The 8,577-nt window shown below is 37.9% G+C and overlaps 1 long non-coding RNA gene across 1 annotated transcript in view; it reads right to left on the bottom strand.

Annotated features, from left to right (window-relative positions):
• Positions 1-3,294: 3,294 nt before the first annotated feature.
• LOC121284653 overlaps positions 3,295-8,577 on the bottom strand; it is a 180,763-nt gene continuing 175,480 nt past the window's right edge. The window contains exons 2-3 of the long non-coding RNA XR_005944530.1: positions 3,620-3,650; positions 3,295-3,395 (exon numbers count right to left, since the gene is read on the bottom strand). This is a non-coding gene — a long non-coding RNA (uncharacterized LOC121284653). The remainder of the gene's footprint in view (positions 3,396-3,619; positions 3,651-8,577) is intronic.

Below are 8,577 nucleotides of genomic sequence, written 5' to 3'. Positions count from 1 at the left end.
GGTGAGCAGATAATGAAGCCTTGGGTGACTCAGTTACTAAACTAAGACAAGTTGAGATTGTATCTGAGAGGAGGCTGGCTGACAGTGAAATCAAAAAGGAGGCCGAGACTAACTTCTGCAGAAAAAAGAAGACATGTAGAAAGGAGATGCAGAATTGTTGATGAGGTGCTGTCTTCGCTCAAGGCTGAGCTTAATACTTCCAAATTTGAAGGGGAAGATAGAGAAAAGTCAAGGGAACTAGAAAGTGATGCATGACTTTGTTAGGAAATAGAGAAAATTTAAGTAAGATATGCTTGTATTTGTGGGTTTAGGAATGAGTTTTAGTTTAAAGTTTAGGTTTGATTTGTATTTCTGTATCTGTGTTAAGGTCAAATGGAGTTTTAGTTTCACTTTACAAAATGTGCTTGCATTTCTAATGAGGAGTTTTATGAACCCTAATGAGAAGGTAAACATACAAGGGTAGAAAGATTGGACTGTTGCCTAGCAAAGGGGCCCAGAAATGCAGGTCCCTCCCACAGACACACACATAGAAGAAAAGAAACATCAGATGCTTTGGAAGCTGTTTGAGCGCAGTTGGTTCTGAAAGTTGCTGCCGTGAGAGACTGGAACAAAGAGGACAGATCGGTAGTCTCAAGCTAAAGAAAAACCCCAAAAATCCAGAAAGTGGAAGAGGAAAAAGTCCAAAGAAGACCTTCCAGTCAAAAGAATGACAGGAACCTGGGAAGGTCCTGTTAAGTGAAGTTAAGAGTGAGGGGCAGAGAGAAAGGCTCCATGCTTCAGCTTTAAGGAGACAAAAGCCACAGAAAGCAGATTTAAGGTGAGAACAGCTTGCAAGAGGCAAGAAGGCCCAAAGAGACTACTGAAGATCTGTAACTCTTTGCTATCAGTATGTGAAACAGTGGTGCTGTTGATGGCTGAGGTGGAGAGAGAGAGAGTGTGTGGAAGACAGCTTGAATGCATGTGGTGACCTAGGGAAGAGGAACATCAGAAGAAGAGTTTGAAACTCTGGAGGTGTACCCTTGCGGAAGGCGTCTGAGAGAAAGTATTGGTTTGGGAGAAGATTCCAAGGTGAGGTCTTGGAGAGTGGAGATTGGAAACTCTTGTGTGAAGGATGGAATTCAGTGAGACTGGTTGGTTCATGATGTGACAAGCATCTGGGGGAGTTGATGAGAGATCCATTGCATCTGGTTGAGGTGACATCTGTCACTTGATTTCAGAGTATGTCTGTCACTTGGTTTCAGAGATTGGTGTGTCTGACCACAGGGTGCCACATGCCACATGGACTGTGTACTTACTGTGTACATTAGAGTATAAGCTAGCTTTTGTAACTTGTGTTATCCTTACAAATCTGTAAACATCTATAAAAGTATAGTTGTGGATGAAGGTGTATTGTAAAATAGTTAATCTTTTCTTGTTGAATAAATGTTTTATTCTTTTGCTAAAAGTTCATTAGCTGACCCCGTGCCTCTGTTCTGTAGCTACTCTCCATGTATCTAAATAAACAAATAAAAATTAGGATCTATAAAGCTTGGTTTCACATTGGGATCAGGCTTGTCCAGGGGTAACCTCTGGGATCCACGTGGAAGTGGAGGGCTGGATCATCTGTAAGCACATGGATCATTTAAGAAAAAGAGAGATACCACAAAAAGATATTGCTCCACCTGTAACCATGACTGAACCAATGGTTCCTCATCAAGATGCTCAACCAAGGACAGATATGCCTGATGTCTCTGTTGGAGTGAAAGACACTGAAGTGCCTAATGAGGTACCTGATGTTAATGCGGTTCCAGAGGATGTTTTTCCTACCAAAAACTCTGAAGTTGTGAAGTTGTGACATTCTACATGGATCAGGAAACCACCTGAAAGACTGAACTTGTAATTTCATGATCTTTCTAAATATTGTAACGTCATGAGATAAATATCTTTGCAAATACAAAATGTACAGAAAGTTAAAGGGGGAGGAATGTAGTAATTACAGTTTTGGGAAATGTTGGACTGTAGCTTTAAGAATAATCCTGTGATGTATAATCACAAGATCTGTGTAAATTAATGTGTTAGGAGCATTGGGCACATCCACAGAGAGAGAGGAGAGTACTTAGTTATGGAGTTTGATGAACACGTGTAATTGCTACTGCTGTCTTGTAAATAAAGCCAAATGTTTCCACAAAGAAAAGTTGTCTGAAGATAAACTCTATAATAATTATCTTTCATTATTTTTATCTCTTTAACAAGATAAATTACTGTTATCCTTTTTTATTCTTACACTCGTTGTGGGTGTCACTGGCATTTATTGCCCATCCCTAACTGTCCTTGAGAAGGTGGTGGTTAGTTGCCTTCTTCAGGTGCTGCAGTTCAAAGTGCTGTCAGAGAGGGAGTTCCAGTTTTTTAACCCAGCAACAGTGAAAGAACAATGATTATAATTCTGGGTCAAAGTTGTGGGGTTTGGTGGTGGTGTCCCCATGCATCTGCTGCCCTTAACCTTCTTGGTGATAGTGGTCACAGATTTGGAAGGTGCTGTCAAAGAAGCCATGGTAAGTTGCTGCAGTGCATCTTGCAGATTGTACACACTGTTGCCACTTTGCATTGGTGGTGGAGGGAGTGAATGTTAAAAGTTGGCAGATGGAGTGCCAGTCAAATGGGCTGCTTTGTCATGGATAGTATCAAGCTTCTTGAGTGTTGTTGGAACTGCACTCATCCAGGCAAGTGGAGAGTATTCCATCACACACCTCACTTGTGCCTTGTAGATGGTGGACACACACACATACACACTTGTGCCTTGTAGATGGTGGGCAGGCTTTGGGGAGTCATGGCCCTAAATATTGACAAGATAACTGGTTTCCACGAGCTTCATACTTAAGAACTTTGGTAATCTAATTGCCTAACTGCGTCGAAAGTTCTGCTTGCTGTTCCCGAGCAGTTAATGAATAAAGTGTGTGTGTTGTGTGTGTGTGTGTGTGTGTGTGTGTGTGTTGTGTGTGTGTGTGTTGTGTGTGTGTGAAAGTGTCAAAGTAATAGTTTATTTGGATGAAGTTGGTGATCATTACCAAGTCCAAAATTGAAATCACTTCCTAGTTCATGATAATCTTTGCAGTTTCAACAAGCAGCACCATAGTTCATAAATTATACTCCGACATTTAATGGACATGAACATGTGGAATTATCTTTATTAACTAAGAGTAAGAGTGAGAGAGATTTGCAATAGCTACCTCACAATGTCTATAAGTAAAAAAAAATGAACCTCTTTCCTATTATACAAGTATTGAGACAGATCTTCAGAAAGGCATTGGTCTGGGAAAAAATTGTGTCTTCACCTGTGCAACTGGGTGCTAAGTTAGAAGTAGGGTGTATTTCAGAATGTCTTACTGCACTTCGAGCCCCCTCAGGTTCTGCTGTGTCTGAAAAGTGGCAAGGTTAGATTTTAAAGTGCAGAATTTATTTTCAGACTATCTAAACTTCCTTAAACACAGTAAGTACATAGTCCATATAAATATAGTAGAATTACATGTTATTTAATAAAACTTTCATAGAGAATTTTGTTACTATTGCCTGTAATGTTCCCACTGCTGTGGTGCATACATTATTAAACCGCAGCTATAGTCATTAATGTCCAAATATTTACCTGAAAGACATCCTCTGGAACAGAGTGCTGCCTAGGGAAAATATGGGAGAAAATAAACCTTGAATTATAATTGTGCATTTACATTCTTTGCTGAGATTTTAAATGAAGAATTTATTTGATGCATTGGGATTCTGTGCTTGAATTGAGATTATAGGGCGAACAGATTTGTGATTTCAATTGACACTCATATTTCAATTTGAAATAAAATGTACCTGTCAACAAACAGGTAATTCAAAATGTCTGAGCAATCTTGATCCATTGCATGTTCATTTAGATTACTTAATTAACACAAGAGCATTTTAATAAACTGCTTTGAACATAATTAAATTCAAACACCCTCTTTGGCCATTGGTACAAATTTTGGTACAACCCAGTGCTTGAACTGCCCTGCTACACTTGAAATGATTTCAGCAATCCTAAGCCAGAATTCTAGGTGGGCTCTCTTGTAGCAGTGAAGCATATTGCCTCTCAGGGAGGAAATTCTGGTCATAGGCCATTTGCCCTGTGGGAAGTGCACCTGCTCCCAGTGCATACATGGCAGTAGTGGCCTTTAAGTCATGCAGAAAAACACAACTCACTAACCCTCAGAGCTAAAGGAGATAATTCATGAATGAGGGAAATGGGAACAGGATCTAGGATTGGAGGAATTAAAAAAATAATGTGTAGATACATTTAATGTCAGATCAGCAATTATAAATATTCAGATTTTGTGTATTTCATTGGTTTCTATCAGTTTTCTTGTAGTGAGAGTTTGCATTTCTTGATTGTGCTGTCAGTCAGCAGTGACAGCCGCTTGCAAACACTTTGCAGTCACGCCGAATTGATTACGTGAGTCTGTCAATGTCACTCAGAGCTACATGCCACTTTATAGGCAGTGCTGATCCAACACAGTCTAAATACAAAAGCACAGTCAGTCCTCTGTTGATAAATCACATCAAAAAGCATAGATAGATGCTATCCCTTGATCCATAATTGGTAGCATCCTGTGCTGTCAGTTATGTTCAATCCCATGATTCCATAATGGAACTTGGAATGGATCGACACTGACAATGGAAATGCATCTGCTGTCAAAGCCCTTAGTGAATGAAATGTTTAGGCTACAATAAGTATTAACAGATAGCTATCAGAAATACCACATCGACCATGGTGTAGTGCTGGAAATGTAGCTTTAGTACCTCAATATTCTCTTGGAAGTGAATTTATTGCTTTTTTCACATCAGTGTTTTGAAGGAAGAATGACAGGTACAAAAAGTAGATGCCAAAGTGCGGGAGGAGAACTGTGCTCAATGTGAAGAAGTTATTTCACTATTAGCATTGCATTATGATTTATTAGCTTATTTGCATTTTTTAAAAATTACAGGGTCAAGTTAAAACTTGTATGTAGTGAGCACTTTTCATTATCCTTTTTTCTCTACTGAAGAGTGGTAAGATATAAATTGGTGGATGTGCACCTCCTGAGGCATTTTGCTCTGTGGGCAGATAGTGTGTGAAGAAACTGCAGCAATGATGCAGTGATTTATTGAAGATAAAATTATGAAAAGATTTTTTTTGTTCAAAGTTGCTACAAGCCGAAGAGAAGCAAGAATTTGAAAATAAATTGAAAATAAAAGGTTAGCAATGTAACCCTGTTAATATTGTATTAATGCTGATAGCTGGATGGGGAATATGAAATCAGGCTAAGTGCTAGGGAGTCAGTACATTATTAATAATCATAAATAATATTTTGTGCTAGCAATTGTCCATTGATCTGTCATTAACAGAAAAGGCAATGACAGCTAATGAGCTCTTCTCTTCTCTGCCTTGATGTCTCATGTGAGTCACAGGAACCCAGTGGCTCACAAGCTCCTGATCTCCCCTGTCAATAGGATTTGAGCAGCAGTTAAAACTGGGACAGAGAGAAAGTCAGAACATCAGTAACCCTTTAAAATTCAGCGACAATGTGGCTCTTGGTATTTTGTGTGACTTCTTAAGATATTTTCCTTTAAATGGTGACTGTTGATGACACCATCAGGGAACTAGCTTGAAGAGATAATATCCTGACAGTGTGATTGAGCTGAATTAACATAAGTGTCTGAAACCAAAAGATTGCTGAAGCACCTTGGGATAATGACCATATCTCCACAGATGTTAATTAAGCTCTCCTCAAACTGCTCCAAGTCAGTTCTCTGTGATGATGACATCAACAATGTCCACAAATTGTTTTGGTTTCACCATTTAGACATGATTCTATAAGGTAATACTGGCCATCTCATAAGTACCGTTATTTGTGTGTGATAATAAGGAACAGGAAGTCATCTGGCTTTGGAAGTTTTCACAGCTCAACCCAATCTTTTTCTCACCTGCTGCCACACATGCCCACCTCCCACAGGAATATTAGATAGCAGCAACCCTGCTGATTTTCCCCAAGGGTGCTGACTGCAATTGTATTACTCGGATGGGATGCTGCAGGAGCCCTCATTGAGGCTAACTCAACACAAACGCAGTATCAGACTTTTAACCTTGCTGGATTCATTTGCTGAGATGATGCAATTTGTTAAATGGAAGTAGGAAAATGAAAAAATGATTTCCAAGATGATGATGATTGTCACTGTTGGAATTTTGAAAAGAAGACTGATGGTATAACAACCTTTGAACCTTCTCAGAAGGCTGGAGTTTAGTACACAGGTTTCCTTAGGTTGCTTTACTTTTCATAATTAGACTGAATTGTCAGAACATAATCGCTTGAATAAACAAACTGCTAACTGGCTGTTATACTAGAATATTACCCAGAAACAGAATAATATGCAGAATACTGTATTTGGATTCAGTTATACTTTCAGTTTAAAGCTTGTTTCTGAAATTAAATCTACAGTTGAATGCAAAAACCATAAGAGAGTTGGATTCCTCCTAGATTTAACTGGTTTGCTCAATTTGTTTTGCTAATTGCGCGAGATGGAGAATTAATTTTCCTACCTTTGGCACTCTGTTTTGGTATTAAGATTGTGTAGGCTAGGTATAAGTTAGATTTTCTCATCACTCTTTCTTTTGGCTCAGTGACAAATTCTAAACTAATCTCAGGAGAACATCACCTACACAGGGTGTCCCTGTGGTAAATTAAGAGAAATCCGTGCTAAATGTGTTCACCTTTATACTGTGCATTCATGTCCAATACTAGCTGGGTTGAGGCTATTTTAAACTTACATTTCTGTCACAACTTTTACCTGCCTAAGAGAAATAATAGACTTTCATGCCATCAGCGTGGGCTATAAGTTTCAGGGTTGATGAGATTTAACTCATTGTGAGGCAATGCACTTTTGGCCATTTTATGTCACGTTTACATAGTGACAGTAGCTTTGTGAAAAAAAAAGGTATTCAGCTATCCTTTTTGTCCTAATTATGAAATTTTACAAGATAGACCAGAAGATATGATTGCAATTTAAAACAGCCATTAAACTTCCATAATGGATACCTAAGCTATCTTATTTAAATAACTTGAATCACAAAAGAATGACGAGAAGGAAACAGGATTCTACACCTGTTTGACATTAACTTTGGAAATGGAAGAAGACTCCACGAACAATAAAAGTAAAATCGCATTCCCTGGATGCAAACAATTTGAAATGACTTGGCATGAGGACGAAGCTGATCGATTGTGTATCTTCACTGAAAACGTAAACTCTTTTTTCCTCCCATTATGGGACACAAAATAATATCCTCCAAATCACATTAAACACTCATCAGTCATTGTGAAGTGTTCCTGTTCAAATGAGACTTTGCACCATTTAAAAAATCTCACACTGTTTTCATTGTCTAACCAGGAAAAGGGGGATGCCAAAATAAAGTAATTATAGGGGAGTATGTTAAGAATGCTCAAAAAGTAGGTTATAGCTACACTTATCATAGATGAAGCATAGACTCAATTTGTCATGCAAAATTCCATGGACGTGAGTAATTTTTCAGCTACTCCAAATGTATACACATGTATTTTGAACTGGCACCAATTGTTTATAAATACATAACAGACCATATCTGCTGTAATTTGAAATGTTAAAAAAAAATTTAAAATTCCATTGTTTGCTAGAAATTATTGGATAAGTTTGTTTCCTCAAGTTGCACTCATTCTAAAATAACGGACTGTGAAGGTCGCATCAAAATTTCAAGATTCAGATCAATGACAAATAGGAATAAAGCCTCTGATAAGCCTCTAAAGCCCCAGGGAATCACTGAGACTTAAACTTGATCTTCCTACTGACTGCTATAGTGCAGCTGCTGCCAGAACATACTTACAAGTGCTGATGATAGGACTGAAGACCTTTACAAATATTTAATCATAAACCGTAATCTATTATTAATTATCTCCCCTTATTCTTAGATATAATTAACTTCTCTGAAAGGGTAAATGTTTTGTTCTGAACAGATGAAAAAAAAACCTTTACTACACTGCTATAGGATTCAGAGATTGCGCTATAGAATGTTATTAGATCCAATGAGACAGAAGCAAATCCTGCCAAATTTCCAATTTGTTCTTCAGTTTCCCATATGGTTTGTTCAAAAAACTCTGTAAGGAATCCCTCAGGATTCTGTACACTTAGGTAACCCTTTGAATACTGCTTACTCTGTATGCAGCTTTTGAAGATGGCTGACATCAATACTTAAACGTCTGTACATGAACTGGTTTCAATGATGAAATGTGGCTATAAAGCCGATTAGACTTTTTTGGTACATGTTACTTTGATGCCATGTCCTGTATTGTGTTATTTCATTTCTGCATTTGTACCATGTAATATTTGATGTTTCTTTTATGTTTTCTAATCTTGGGCCTATTTTCACTTTGCTGAAATGTATTATGTAATAATATTATTTGGGTAAATTATGAAAGTATAATCTTATTACATTTTGACATGGAAATATACTTCTTTCCAGGTAATTTATTAAATTAATGCCTGCCTTTGCAGGCTATAACACTGGCATGTCTGATA

This window comes from Carcharodon carcharias, chromosome 12 (genome assembly GCF_017639515.1).
Source record: "Carcharodon carcharias isolate sCarCar2 chromosome 12, sCarCar2.pri, whole genome shotgun sequence".
Lineage (NCBI taxonomy): Eukaryota > Metazoa > Chordata > Chondrichthyes > Lamniformes > Lamnidae > Carcharodon > Carcharodon carcharias.
Note: the sequence above shows the minus strand (reverse complement) of the source record. Positions and strands in the feature narration are given on the sequence as shown.